General features: G+C 32.5%; 1 long non-coding RNA gene across 11 annotated transcripts; it reads left to right on the top strand.

The window, feature by feature from the left end:
* The first annotated feature begins 6,905 nt into the window (after positions 1–6,905).
* On the top strand, positions 6,906–10,655 carry LOC107951283 (uncharacterized). Of its 11 annotated transcripts, XR_005918543.1 has the most exons (6): positions 6,969–7,966; positions 8,056–8,301; positions 8,527–8,600; positions 9,136–9,319; positions 10,188–10,283; positions 10,387–10,655. It is a non-coding gene; the product is annotated as an uncharacterized lncRNA (long non-coding RNA). The 11 variants fall into 11 exon arrangements; XR_005918548.1 differs by lacking the exon at positions 8,527–8,600 and having other exon boundaries at positions 6,907–7,030; positions 7,249–7,321; positions 7,488–8,301; positions 9,136–10,283; XR_005918544.1 differs by lacking the exon at positions 8,527–8,600 and having other exon boundaries at positions 6,913–7,030; positions 7,252–8,301.
* The last annotated feature ends 2,824 nt before the right edge of the window (positions 10,656–13,479 follow it).

Genomic DNA, 13,479 nt, shown 5'->3' on the forward strand with positions numbered 1-13,479 from the left:
CTAATATTTATTTATTTAATATAAAATATCTCCAACATCATCATTATCTTCTAGATTTTTCTCTCTTCTAATTGACCATTTTGCCCTTTATGATCTTTTAAAATTCCATCCTTGAGCCATCACTTAATTTGGTAAAATTGTAATTTAGTCCTCAAAATTCTTCACCTTTTTCATTTTGGTCCTAACCCATCCATTTTCCTTAGTTTCTAGATCATTCCACCCTTAAAATATTTACACCACTGGTCCTTCAACTTTTTCATATTTACACTTTAACCCCTCAATTTTTCAGTATTTACTCTTGGGTATACCATTGAGGGGTTAAAGTGTAAATATGAAAAAGTGTAAATATGAAAAAGTTGAAGGACCAATGGTGTAAATATTTTACTGTAAAAATTTTTGGGTATTACAAACCACATCCCACTACAGCAAAATAGGTTTTTAGCGACGTTTGGATAAAAAACGCCGCTATAGATCGAGCATTAGCGGTGCTTTTTGAAAAACGCCGCTATAGATCGAGCATTAGCTGCGCCTCTTAAAAAACACCGCTATAGATTGAGCATTAGCGGCGCTTTTTGAAAAATGCCGCTATAGGTATACATTAGCGGCGTTTTTTTAAAAATTAAGCACCACGTTGTCATTTTATGTTGAGCTTTAGTGGCATTAGCGGCACTTCTTGAAAAACGCTGCTATAGATCGAGCATTAGTGGCACTTCTTGAAAAATACCGCTATAGATTGAGCATTAGCGGCACTTTTTGAAAAACGCCACAAAAAATTAAGCACAATGCGTCGAGCTTTAGTGGCATTAGCGGTGCTTCTTGAAAAACGCCGCTATAGATCAAGCTTTATGGTTTAAGGATATATGGTTTATGATTTAAGGGTTGGGGTTTAAGGTTTCGAGGTTATGGGTTAAGGGTTAGTGGTTTAAGGTTTAGAGTTTTTGTTTTATGATTCAGGGTTTAGGGTTTAGATTAATTAGTATTTTTTAATTTATATATTAAATAATTTCTTATATTGTAAAAGAGATAGTATTAATTTTAAAATTTTGAATTAATTAGATAGTATTAATTTTAAAATTTTGAATTAATTATCATTATAGTTTAGGGTTTATGGTTTAGGTATATGGTTTAGGGTTTAAGGTTTAAGAGTTACTATTTTAAGGGTTATAGATTATGAGTTTAGGGATTAAGGTTTATTGTTTAAGGGTTGGGGTTTAAGATTTAGGGGTTAGTGGTTAAGTGTTAAGGGTTTAGAGTTTATGATTTATGTTTTATGATTTAGCGTTTAGGGGATAAGGGTTAGCGGTTTAGGATTTAGATTAATTAGTGTTTTTTAATTTATATATTAAATAATTTCTTTTATAATTGTAAAAGAGATAATATTAATTTTAGTATATTAAAATTATGATTATAGTTTAAATTATTTAAGAGATAATAAGTAAAGTTTATATATATTAACTGGTTTAGGATTTAAGGTTTACTTGAGATTTGTTAAATGATGAAATTTTATACAATCAATTTATGCTTTTATATTTGAAAATATTTAATCTAAACCATTTGATATATTTAAATATTAGATTAAAAATTGATAAAAAAAGTAACAGATTGATACGGATAAGTAACTATCTATTTTGGATAGGACCAAATTATAACAAATAAAAATAAAATATAAAAATAAAAATGAAATACAAAAACTAAAAATTATAATTTTATCTAATTCTTTTAAATATTACTTAAAGTTTTAAAAATTATTTATTTAAAATTTATATGAAAGATACAATAATTTAATATAAAAATTGTAAAAAGGTTGAGCGTTAACAGCGTTTATGAAAAAACGCCGTAAAAAGTAAGCAATAGCGGTTGATACGAGTCACAAAAGCCCAAATTCTTGAGGGCAAGGCCCAATAAGAAGATTCCAAGCCCAATCAAGAAATCCACCCATACTTAGTTGAAAATCAGGCCAAATTGTCAAAGTGACCCAAGTTGTAAAGTTTTATTTTTATTTGTTTATTTATTTATTTATTTTACTTAGTTTAAATTTTTATATTCAATCCAAGAGTCCCAAATAAAAGACCCTTGGCCGAATTTCCATATTAAAATAATTAGGAGTTTTTTTTTAGTTTTAGTTTTAGTGTTCTAATTAAATTAGGAAAACATTTGAAAGGCCTATTTATATGGCTTGGCCAGCCACCCTACATTACATTACAATTACATTGAAAATTTCAGATTTGTTGAGAGCAGAATTTTCTTTGAGTTTTCTCCAAGATTTCTCTCTTGAGTTTTCTTTAGAAGTTGTTTTAACAATCTTTTGATTGTGGGAGCCATCTTCAACCTTCTTCTTGCCATTGATATTCTTTGGAGGGGAGATTAGAGCCGTTTGAAGGGAGTTGTGAGATCTTTCGGGATTTCAAGGCTTCTTAGGACTTATCTTTTAATTTCTTACTGTCAATTCTTTCTTTATTTCTGCTTGTGCCGAATCTTTATCTAATTTATTTTCTGTTCTTATTGTGTTTTCAGCCTTTTTCTATCTTAAGGAATTAGCCCAAAAATCCCCAATTTCTAGGGTTCTTGCCGATTCATCCATACTCTTTTTGGGAGAAATTAGATTGCCGAAATTTGGGGAAAACTATCTGGGTGTTCAATTGGGCAGAATCGCAATCTCTTCTAGGGTTTCAAGATTCCTTATTAACACTTATTTCTATTCTCTATTTGATTCTTTACTGTTTTGGGGATTTTATTTCAGATCTGAAAATTCAAAAATCTAATCTTTTAATTTTCCGTTTCGTTTCAGATCTAATTGTTTAGGGTTTTCGTAGGAGTTTCTCGTGACTTGGCAACTCGATCTTGGTCCGCGCGCAACCCCGTATCATTTGGTATCAGATTTTGGGCGTTTTGGGTGTTCTTGGTTGATTTCTAAACTGATCTCTATTTTTTAAAGCATAAACAGCAGTTTTACCCAGAAAAATTGTTCAAAAAAAAATTCATTTGAGTGGGTAAACGTTGTCCGATTGATCTGAAATTTTACATACATGTTTTTGGCACTGTGATTGAATATAAAAAAATTATTCCCGCAAAAAAATCAGTCAAAAAAATCAAAAAAATAAAAAAAAAGACGAAATTCAATAAAAATTTAAAAAAAGATTCAGCGGGTTGAATTTGGTGCCCAAAATTTCCAGATCAAAAATTCAATATATAAGGACACTCCAGATTTAATTTCGTGATTTTTGGAGATCGGGAACACCTCGAACGAAGTTGTCAAGTTACTCCGCAGTTTTTCGGGTTTTCTGTTTTCAGCAATTTTTATTGATTCTTAGCTGTAGGTTTTCATTTGTTTACCTTTATTCTTCCTTTACGTTATCTAACACCTTCTTGTTTCTTGTGTTAGTAGGATTTAAACGTGTGCACAACTTCTTCCTCGATGCAACACGAATCAATTGGTGTCTCGTCAGTTTTTGGCATCCTAGTGCAAATTAGGATTCTTTGGTAGTTTGGTTCACATTCTCTAATTGGTTGATATAAACTCTGATAAAGAACTCACAAGATTGAATTCGACCTCATTGAGAATTTGAATTTTCTTTTTGAGTGATTAATGGTGAGGTTTGCTAACTTTTATTTTGAGTGTTGAGTGTTTATTTTTACAGGTTTTGAAGATGTCTAAAGGTGATAATAATGATTCACTTATGAAAGTCCAACAACAGTTAGATGGACATACTGCTGCAATCACACAAATAAATGCTACACTTCAAGCATTGAATACTACTTTGAATGAGGTACGAGTGAATCAAAAACATCAATATCGAGATCCAATTAAGGAAGATAGGGATAACCAACCCCAAAGGCGCGGCCCTCGACGTGTCACTAGAATGGATGATGATTTTCATGATCGTGGACAATCATCTTTGGCAAAACCAAAGAGCGAGCAGCAACGAGAACATCTCTTTCATACTCGCTGCCATGTACAAGGTAAGCTTTGTAGAGTTATTATTGATGGTGAAAGTTGCTCGAACGTAGCCAGCACGACGATGGTGGAAAAGCTTTGCTTAACCACTACCAAGCATCCACAACCTTATCAACTACAAGAGCTTAGCAACGAAGGCCGATTTAAGGTCACTCAACAAGTGCGCATTGCCTTTTCTATCGGTAAGTATCAAGACGAAGTTGTGTGCGACGTAATGCCTATTCAAGCCTGCCATTTGTTGCTAGGAGAACCATGGCAACTGGATCGAAAAGTCACTCATGATGGTCGTACCAATAGGTATTCTTTCAAGCATCAAGGAAAGAAACTTACCTTAGTGCCGCTCACTCCGGAACAAGTCCATGAGGACCAAATCAAACTGAGAAATTCTGTTAAAACAAGTGAGGAAAAAGAAAAAGAGAATGAAAAAGAGCAAAAAGAGATTGAGAGTGAAAAGGAATGTGAAACAGAAAAGAAAATTGAAAAAGAAGTTGAAGAAAGAAGGGAAAATGAGTTAGAAAAAGAAACAAAAGAAAAGACGAGGAAAGGCTAGTGAGGAATGTTTTCACTAACCAAGATATGAATTTTTCTTGTGTTGCCACTTTTCAGGTTCCCGAAGGACCGAAAGATAACTTTCAACTTCAATACCTCTCAAATGAAAGACGCTTTCATACGATCAACTTAGGCAAAGATGAAATCACACCACATGATCCCAAAGGTAAGCGAGGTAAGGAAATTTTAGAAACCGAGTCCAGTGCAGATTTGAAAATTATTGATAAAACTTTTGGTGACTTAGTTCTTAAAAGATCCCCTCATTTTGATCCGATTAATTGTTACTCTTTGATTGTGGTTGATAAAGTCATTACGAAAAGAAGCGTGATTTGTTATGCTCTTGATTTACCTTGTGTAAAATCCTCGAATTTGTCCAAATCTGTTTTGGAGAATAAGGTAACGAAATTTTCCAAATTTGTTTTCAATTTATATTCGTGCCTTAAACAGTTTATGTGGTTGTACATGAAGTTTGAGTTCCATTTGACAAACGTTAACTCAACAACGGAGATTCGACTACACTATGCCCCCGATGAGCGAAGGTTTGTTTTAAATGAAAAAGGTAAAATCGACCCTTATTCTTCTGCTTATCGAGGTAAGATGCTTGAAACCTTTGAAACACTTTTGTACTCCTCGGATAGTGATAAAGATCGTGTTGATGAACACTTAGATCGAAACGTGCTTGACTGTCCTATTTTATTTATTGATGATCTATCTGTTTTGATGGTTGATAAAAAGATTCTTGTTTTTGATAATGCATGTGTGAGTGAATCTATAGACCGTCGATTAATGCATGGTATGATTATGCAACTCTATGAACCATGTGAATCTTTTCAAATACCTACTTGTGACGATTATGTTTACCATTTGATTTATTACTCGCAATTTATTCATGGTTTGTGGGAACAATGTGAGACGACTGAATGCCTTAAAACATGTCCATCTTTGTTTCAAATATTTGACGAGGCAGTGGTGAGTAAATTAGATTGTTTGCATGGTAATCTGAATCTGTCCATTCACATGCGTTATACCTGTTCTGTTATGCTTATGATTGGACTACAAGCTTGTTTCCGTTGCTATTTACTATCTCATGGCTATTCTTTTCAGTGGACTCAATTGCCATTAGTCCCGTTCGATAGAGGAAAGTCGAGTTCATTTGATTTTTCAGATTCGAGGACGAATCTTTTTGAGGAAGGAGGGAATGATACGAGTCACAAAAGCCCAAATTCTTGAGGGCAAGGCCCAATAAGAAGATTCCAAGCCCAATCAAGAAATCCACCCATACTTAGTTGAAAATCAGGCCAAATTGTCAAAGTGGCCCAAGTTGTAAAGTTTTATTTTATTTGTTTATTTATTTATTTATTTTACTTAGTTTAAATTTTTATATTCAATCCAAGAGTCCCAAATAAAAGACCCTTGGCCGAATTTCCATATTAAAATAATTAGGAGTTTTTTTTTTAGTTTTAGTTTTAGTGTTCTAATTAAATTAGGAAAACATTTGAAAGGCCTATTTATATGGCTTGGCCAGCCACCCTACATTACATTACAATTACATTGAAAATTTCAGATTTGTTGAGAGCAGAATTTTCTTTGAGTTTTCTCCAAGATTTCTCTCTTGAGTTTTCTTTAGAAGTTGTTTTAACAATCTTTTGATTGTGGGAGCCATCTTCAACCTTCTTCTTGCCATTGATATTCTTTGGAGGGGAGATTAGAGCCGTTTGAAGGGAGTTGTGAGATCTTTCGGGATTTCAAGGCTTCTTAGGACTTATCTTTTAATTTCTTACTGTCAATTCTTTCTTTATTTCTGCTTGTGCCGAATCTTTATCTAATTTATTTTCTGTTCTTATTGTGTTTTCAGCCTTTTTCTATCTTAAGGAATTAGCCCAAAAATCCCCAATTTCTAGGGTTCTTGCCGATTCATCCATACTCTTTTTGGGAGAAATTAGATTGCCGAAATTTGGGGAAAACTATCTGGGTGTTCAATTGGGCAGAATCGCAATCTCTTCTAGGGTTTCAAGATTCCTTATTAACACTTATTTCTATTCTCTATTTGATTCTTTACTGTTTTGGGGATTTTATTTCAGATCTGAAAATTCAAAAATCTAATCTTTTAATTTTCTGTTTCGTTTCAGATCTAATTGTTTAGGGTTTTCGTAGGAGTTTCTCGTGACTTGGCAACTCGATCTTGGTCCGCGCGCAACCCCGTATCAGCGGTATTTTTTTTGCAAACGCCACAAAAAAAATGAGCAATAGTAGCGTTTTTGGTTCAAATGCCGCTAAAAGTCAAGAAATAGTGACGCTTTTTTCCAATCGCCACGAATATATTTTTGCAAAACGACCTCGTAATTATATTTTTTTATCCTAAAATTTCAAATGAAATCTCTTCTTTTTTTTTTCCAAACGACGCCGTTGCTTTGCTTTCTCCCATTGCCTTATCTTTGTCTGTTACTTTCTCTCGCTTTGTTAATCTGTCCAATATTGACATTGGCTGATGCCTGAACTGAAGACTTTTAGGAAATTTGAAAGTTGGTAAGCTCTTTTATTTGAAAATTACAAGGTTAATATATGAACTAATTTAGCTTTGAATCTTTAGTCTTTGGGTTAAAACGAAAATTTGTTGGAGAGATGTGAGAATAAGAAATGAAAAAAAAGCAGTCTTATATTTAATTTCTGAGGGATGTAGTATTTAATCAAAGGTGTAATCTGGATTGTTGATATCTGCTTGTTTGTATTTGTTTTGTTAATAGCAGTTTGTAATTTGGTTATCCCTAGACCCAAGCTTCAATTTTACAATAGACTAGGAAACTAAATAATGTCATGGTAATACTCTCTTCACAATCGTTTTTATTTTTTTTCTTCTAATTAACACCACGGTTTAGCCTCACATTTTGCATTCTAGATCTCATTGTATATGTTACTTATCTCCAGTTTATAGTTTGGTTGTGGTGGCTTTTCTTTTCCATACTTTTCTCACTTTTCCTTACAGATTCCTGGAAAACAAAGAAGAATAGTTAAACAGTAAAGCAAAATACACCCCCCCATTTTTTTTTTCATTTTGGGGTCATCGTCATGGATGTTTCTATGAAGAGAAGAACTCTACTTAAGGTCATTGTTCTAGGTGACAGTGGGTATGTTTTATTTTATTTTATTTTTGCAGTCTTGATTTGTTTGTAATTGTCGTATCCTTAATTCCTTTTGATATTTTGCTTGTATTTTAGAGTGGGAAAGACATCATTGATGAATCAGTATCCTTTATTTTGAGATACATGCTTTGTTTAAGCACATTATATTTGATTGTTAGTTGCATTGAAAGACACACAATGAAAATTACATAGGCTGTTGTAGGTTCTTAACTTGTTATCCAAATATGTTTATAACAAATTCAACCAACAGTACAAAGCTACAATTGGAGCTGACTTTGTCACCAAAGAATTACAGATTGATGACAAATTGGTAACTTTGCAAGTAAGTGATGAAAAATCAAGGGAAATTCTTACACATTTTTTTTAAAACTAAAATCCTCACATTTTACCAAGTGTCTTCTTGTCTGATAGATATGGGATACAGTGGGGCAAGAAAGGTTCCAGAGTCTTGGTTCTGCATTTTATCGAGGGGCAGATTGCTGTGTTATTGTGTTTGATGTGAACATACTCAGATTGTTGTGTTCTTGTCTGATAGATTGCTGTGTTATTGTGTTTGATGTGAACATACTCAAATCATTTAAAACAGATCAGAACATGTTTGCTGTAATGTCCCAGCTGCAGTTATAGCTCCGCAGCGTCGTCATCTTCGAAACCAGGGTAATTATTTTCGATTTTAGAGTTCATAATTAACTTTTGAATTAGTGTTACATTGTTGTTAATTGCTCTAATTTTGTTAAATATGAATGATGTTGATATTATTACTGTTGTATTAGCATGGTATTGCTCAATTTTTCTTACTTTTCTGCCTAATGACATAACCCAAAGCTTGCATTGTTATTTTGATTCTTTTGTATTATTTTATAACTTAGTCTTTTTTTTCAGTTCATGCCTTGGTTTTGACCAATCCTGCAACTTTAGTTGAGATGCATGCTTAACCAAGTCTTGCTCATATTATGGTAATGTTCATGCATTTTATACCATTCAGGCATTAACCTCTTTCTAACATCAGTACAGTTTTATGTTAAAAAAAAATCAGTACAGTCTTTCACAAGTGAATTTGTTTTTCCATATCACTGTTGTTGTTGGCTTATAGTAGGTCTTTCTAAAATGACTGATTCATTGCATTCTGTCTACTGTCATCAACTGATTGTCAGAGGCATATGCGTCAAAGGTTGAATGGGTGTCACTTGATTCTTGGGTGTCTGCTTGCATGTATATATGTTTGTTTCGTGTGTTGCAATGGAGCTATGTTCATCATTAATTTTATCTGTTTATTTAGATCCTTGTTTATGATTTATACATATTGATTTATACATAGTGTGTACATATTGATCAAATCAGAATTACATAGTGTATAAATATGATTTATACATATTGATTTTTGACTAGTGCACTTCTATTTATACAAGACACGTTGAGGATTCACCTTTTGCTCTTACATATTGATTTTTGATTAGTACACTTGTATTTATTTTTGGTGGTCTCATGCAGGCTGCTAAGATTATCAAACAAGTTTTTTCTATCCTTCCAGTCTATGATAAAATAGTCCCAGCACTCTTGACTGGTGGTATATGGGATCTGCCTAAGAGTTGTGGCTTTACGCCGGGTGTTCCTGCTAAAATTCCAGGACATTGACTTCATATGTGAATATAAATATGATGGAGAGCGTGCGCAGGTAATAGAATTTAAGGTGCTACTTCATTTCATTTGTTTCATTTGTTTCAGTTGAGATACACAGTCGAAATGCTGAGTGTAACACTGGAAAGTTTCCTGATGTTGTTTCCGTAATTTCTAGGTAGACCTCTATCTTTATGGTGACTTGTTCTGTTGATGCGTGCTATTTATTTTTTGTGAATTCGTTCAATAAAGGTTACCTTCACCTCCCCTCCACCAAGCAAAGCATACTGGTCAAAACTTCTCTTCTGAGAGTTTCCTTACGATGCCTGTCAGAAAAGTATCTAGTTAATTGAAACCCAGCTTTTACCACCTAATATTTAAGTTTTTTTCCTACATATTTTATCCTGGTTTGACTGTTTTTAAATGTATTAGCAACCAGAATTTGTAGAAATGGTTGTAAGTTATAGGCATTTGTTCCATCTGGTATTGTTAAGTTGGTGTTCACTAATGCAAGTCTTGTTACTTCTCATTTGTAAAATAATGTGACTTGGTAGAATTATATTGAGAAAAGCTAATGAAAACTTCACAACTAGCTTTGAGTTTTACGTGAAAATTATATATTGACATTAGATGTTAAGAGTCCTAATAAGGGCTTGACAATAGAGATAAGCACATATTTCAGATATAGTTATTGTCCCTTAAAGCTCTTTTGCTTGCTTGATGCTTGCCAAAAAATTTGTTGTATGCGACTGCTTCTGCAATGTTGTTTTACTGACTAAAATTACTTTCTAGTGTAGATTTAAGAAGTCCTCTGTAAAATCATTTGTTGTGGATTGTGAGCTTGTTGCTTATGATCGTGTAAACATGTCCCAAAAGTGTAGCATATATCTAACCCCCATTATGTGATTATTTGGGATGTTACCTAGCTTGGTTATCCAATACGAATACTGTAGGTAAGGTTGGCAGTTGATGCTATATTAATGGCTGAGGGTGCTGAATGGAAAGAGCATATGGGTATTAAGGTGATTTTTTTTTAAGTGTTTCTAACTTTTTTTGAATAATTAAATTGGGGTTTTCTTTATCTGAATATTGATCGATGTTTTGGCATTTGAATTTCATGATTAGGGTTTAACGAACCTTCTAGCAGACAATGTGCCAAAAGCCATGAAGGAACAGAAATTAGAGAGCTATTTCGGCCACAAGATTGCCATCAACGCTAGCATGAGCATTTACCACTTTATTTGTTTTTTGTTAGGAAATTTAATTGTTTATTTTAATATTATATGCTATATACATTATTTTATATACTTATGATATACTTATGATCTTAAAATAAGGTTAAAGTGTAAATTTGTTGCCATGTTATAGGTGAATGTTGAAATTTATTACTATAATTTATTTTACTTTTATTGTTAATGAAAAGTAATACATTCAAAATAAAATTTGACCTTTCTATTTGTTATTATAAAAATTCATTTAATAAAATATTTTTAATAGGATCATATCTTTTATTATGCTACAAGAAGTGGCGTTTTTTCATAAATGCCGCTAAAGAATGGTACTTTTAGCAGCGTTTGTGAAAAAAAGACCGTTAAAGATCATGTTCTTTAGCGGCGTTTGTAATAAAAGTGTTACTAAAGGTCATGTTCTTTAGCGGTATTTGTGATAAAAGTGCTGTTAAAGATCATGTCTTTAGCGGCGTTTGTGGGTAAAGCACCGCTAAAAGTCATGTTCTTTAGCGGCGTTTTTATAAAAGTGCCGCTAAAGATCATGTTCTATAGCGACGTTGTCTATAGCGTCTTTTTTGCGGCGCTTGTGAAAGCGCCACAAATAGTTTTAGTGGCGCTTTTAAGTGCCGCTATAGGCCTAATAAAATGCCGCTAAAAGCCTGTTTTGCTGCAGTGTCCATTTAAGAATGTAACCCGTTTATTTAACTTTATCATTTCTATCAATTTTTGTTCATTTGATTCAACGTGCAATTCATTTTTGGTTTGAACGAGCTAGCATAGGGACCAACTGAACATATATGATTAGGGCCTAAATGATTTATAAATAAGTTATAGCTTTTCGCCTATTAATTATAAACTCATTTAGTCACAAAGATAATTCCATTGCAGCATCGTGACTAAGCTTTCCTTAATTATATACCATTACAAAAGCTACTTAATAAGTGTTCGTCCAATGCCCTTGTCATAAGTGTATTACCTTTATAAGATATTCTTTATCTCTTTGGGACAAATATGTTTTCCTAATAAGATCATATTTTTATCTCATGGTAATCATTACATCTTTTCTCATGAAAAACCAATTACTATCAAATAATAATCAAAGTCATTTATCACAAAGACAAACAATCCATGGTCATGTTTACTTTTTATCTATCATATAATGTCAATGAAAGGATATCATTTCGTTAGAAAAAATTCGGTTTGAAAAGGGTTTTCTTCCATAGCGAAAAAATAAAAATTTTTGAAAATTGAACTGGCTTGTGATATTTATAGTAAGAAACTTTTTTTTGAAATAATACTTGTGCTTTGAGCGAGATGGATTCTAAATGTTCTCGGCTTTCAATTGAATGATCTTCTATACTGTTCTCGTACAATGAATCACTTCGAGTGTGGGCTCGAACAATTTCAAACCAAACATAGAACAATAAATAATTTTCTTACTTTTAGTAGGAAAGTAGAACTCTCTCTCTCTTATAGAAACCAATAGAATTGTTATTTCCGGAAAATAGAAGTTATACCTGAAAATAGATTTTCACTAGTTTCGGGTAGAATAACAATATTTCAAAAGTTGTGTGTAACTTATTGTATTTTTAGCCCTACCGATGCCATCTATTTATAGGGAAAGGAAGTGAAACCCTAGTTGAATTAGTAGAATGCATTTAATGCCTATTTAATAGAAAAAATTAATCCCCTAGTTGAACTAGGAGATGGGGGCAATTAGGTGTGCCTCCCCTTATATTATTATGTTGGGGATTCGGGCCTCTCATGTATTGGGTCCAAGTATATGTGATTTCTGTAATTTTAACTCAGCACTTTATAATTTAATCAAACATAGTACATGTTTTTCTATTTTCTGAAAATAAACATTATCTATTAAATTAATTTAAATTAATTAATTTCCCATCAAATAATTTTCTCAACCCAATTCTAATTCCGTGAAAATCATGAAAATTTTACCGTAAAAGAATCTATGAGAAAATATATTTAATTTCTTCTTTCAACGGATTTACAATGATCGATTAATTTCATTTCATTTACAAACTTCAATTAATTAATTAATTAATAATTCAAAAATCCATAAATTAATTCTCAGGTCATTTTCATGCTTAGTGAGAAATCACATTCATTTCTGAATGTATCTAATTTCTCTAACCTTATCATTTTAATCCATTTATGTTCATTTGATTCAACATGCAATTTATTTCTGGTTTCAACGAGCTAGCGAAGGGATCGATTGGACATTTGTGATTAGGCTTAAATTTATTTATAATTAAGTTCTAGTTTTTCTCCTGTTAATTATAAACTCATTTAGTCATGAAGTCTTTCCACTATAGTATCGTGACCGAGCTCTCTCTAATGACATACCATTACGAAAGCAAATCAATCAATGCTTGTCTAATGACCTTGTCATAAGTTTGTTACCTTCATAGGATATCCTTAATCTCTTTGTGATAAAATCGTTCTCCTAAACTAATCCTATTTTATCCCATGGTAACCATTACATCTTCCTTCATGAAAACTCAATTACTACGAAATAACAATTCAATCATTCATCACAAAGACAAATGATCACGTTTACTTTTCATCTATCATGTAATGCCAATGAGAGGTTATCATTTACCCATGTCTCGGGCTATGAATTCCACTATTGTGAAGTTGTAGTAGAAGTTGTATACCCAACGCACCAACTTTCGATTCCTTATCTATTTGAACTAAGACTTCTTGTAACAACCCGTTTTTCAGTGGTGTCAGAAGCGGTGGTTTTGGGGCCACAAATCCAATGAGTGAGTCCTTAAATACTATTGTTTAATATTTACGAGTCAAATATAGTATTATAATAAATTTTGATTGGATAATTTTTGTCATTTGAATGAATAGTTAAGTCAAGTGGTTTGTCCTTAAAGTCAAGTGGTTTAGAAAAATGAGGTTTTGGGACCTCGTTTCTATAAACCAAGCCCGTAAATATTTACAGGGTGATTATAAATGTGTT

Source organism: Gossypium hirsutum, chromosome D09, assembly GCF_007990345.1.
Source record: "Gossypium hirsutum isolate 1008001.06 chromosome D09, Gossypium_hirsutum_v2.1, whole genome shotgun sequence".
NCBI classification, from domain to species: Eukaryota; Viridiplantae; Streptophyta; class Magnoliopsida; order Malvales; family Malvaceae; genus Gossypium; species Gossypium hirsutum.